This window comes from Alexandromys fortis, unplaced genomic scaffold (assembly GCF_014885135.2).
Source record: "Alexandromys fortis isolate MF-2015 unplaced genomic scaffold, M_Fortis_MF-2015_v1.1 scaffold_200, whole genome shotgun sequence".
NCBI lineage: Eukaryota > Metazoa > Chordata > Mammalia > Rodentia > Cricetidae > Alexandromys > Alexandromys fortis.
The window spans coordinates 1,974,470-1,976,436 of record NW_026068148.1 but is presented as its reverse complement, the minus strand read 5'-3'; the positions used below and the strand labels follow the sequence as shown (position 1 = coordinate 1,976,436).

The 1,967-nt window shown below is 44.5% G+C and overlaps 1 protein-coding gene across 4 annotated transcripts in view; it reads right to left on the bottom strand.

The window, feature by feature from the left end:
- Chrdl1 (chordin like 1) overlaps positions 1-1,967 on the bottom strand; it is a 115,775-nt gene that overhangs the window by 26,657 nt on the left and 87,151 nt on the right. The window lies entirely within an intron of this gene.

Here is a 1,967-nt window from a genome sequence, read left to right as displayed (position 1 = left end):
GAACAATGAGGACTGATGAGAAGCCAAGGTCAATGGCAAGGGGTTTTGATCCTACTTCATGTTCTGGCTTGGTGGGAGCCTACCCAGTTTGGATGTTCACCTTCTTAGACATGGAGGGAGGGGGGAGGACCTTGGACTTTCCACAGGGCAGGGAACCATGACTGCTCTTTGGATAGGAGAGGGAGGGGGAGAGGAGTGGGGGGAGGGGGAGAAGAGAGGGGGGAGGGGGAGAAGAGTGGGGGAGGGGGAGGGAAAGGGGAGGCTGGGAGGAGGCGGAAACTTTTTTTTTCTTATTCTCAATAAAATAAAAAAAATGAAAAAAAAGAAAAAAAAAGAAAAAAAAGAGGGGATTTAAATAATTTGGGACATCAAAAGCAGTTTGAAAAATTCAGATTTCATCCTGCTATTAATTTTAAGGTAGAGGGTCCTATAGTACAAATGGTACCCGAGGAGGTATCTTCTGGCAGCAGAGTGGGGATCACTAAAACCTTGGAGACCAAGAAGGAGGCAGCTATAGTAACAGGTGACAGGCCATGCTGCACAGCAAAAGAATACAGAGAGTAGATGTGATCAGAGAGGAAGAAAACAGAGAAGAAAACAGAATAAAGTGATTGTCAGCCTGAGAAGCTAGAGAGGTGTTCAGTGTCCTTGACAGTGACAGAGTAGGGATAAATGAGATTTGCGTGCCCTGTTTTAGTTGGCAATGGTGGGTCTGAACCAAATGAAAGTAGACAAGGAAGATGATTAGAAACTAGAGAGGGATTTACCAGCAAATGGTAAAATGAAATGTAATAAAGCCACATGATATGGCTCCAAGCCAGATCTGAGCAGCTGAAGAGAGAAATGAAATTACAAAGCAAGAATCACAGGGCAGCACTCTTCAACACATTCATTTTTAAAGATGTCTTGATTGATATTAGCAAATGAGTGGTTTCTTAGCCTAGCCATCACAGAAGTTCAATTTATTATTTGTAGGTACTGGAGTTTTAAAAGAGTTTCTCATTAAAGAGCCTTAAAGTACTTTGAGTCCAGTCAAATGGCAAAAGCATTACAGAAGCATGCAGTCACAAACAGGCAGAAAATTAAGATGGCGATGCAGATGAGATAAGACTGTGTCAAGCATGCAGCAGAAGATTAATATCCTGCAACACAAGAGAAGATGAATGTGCCACAGCCCTGTCTTTGCAAATCTGAGGACTTGTGGACAGAAAAATATGTGTAAAATGAAGTATCTTGCCAACTTAAAATTTTTTATTAACTTATTTATTAAAGATTTCTGTCTCTTCCCCACCACCGCCTCCCCTCTCCCTCCCCCAACCAAGTCCCCCTCCCTCGTCAGCCCAAAGAGCAATCAGGGTTCCCTGCCCTGTGGGAAGTCCAAGGACCACCCTCCTCCATCCAGGTCTAGTAAGGTGAGCATCCCGACTGCCTAGGCTCCCTCAAGCGTAGCAGGGAAAGTGGGAAGGCCAGGGATGTACATCTGGATGACATGACAGGCAGAAGAACCGTGGTGGAGGTGCAGAGCAGGGAGAAGCAGTGCTCCTCTCGCTTATCTTTGCCCTCTACAAACATCTCATTGTTTGTGCCCAATGGCCTTTCATACAACCAAATACATTATTGCCTCAAACAAATGGACTTTCAAAATAATAGGCACATGCCGGAAATAGTCAAAAAGAGTTCAAGTCCTGGCTTCTGGGAGAAATAGTCCTCTTACCCAGTGTGCTCTGGGCTCCCTAATGACAGATAGCTGGAGTAGCAGCATGCCTCTGGGCACCCTTGACCCTCCTCTTATTTTTAAACACATCCATTTAAGTACGGTGCATCTCTGAATAGAAACAGTTTCTTGATTTTTGTGTCTGGCTTTAAACACATACTGCTTGCCAGTTGACCTTCTTCTTGACAGGATCTATGGAGGGCAGAGGCTGGCAATTGGTGATAGATGCCTGGCATTGGGTAATTTTATCTAC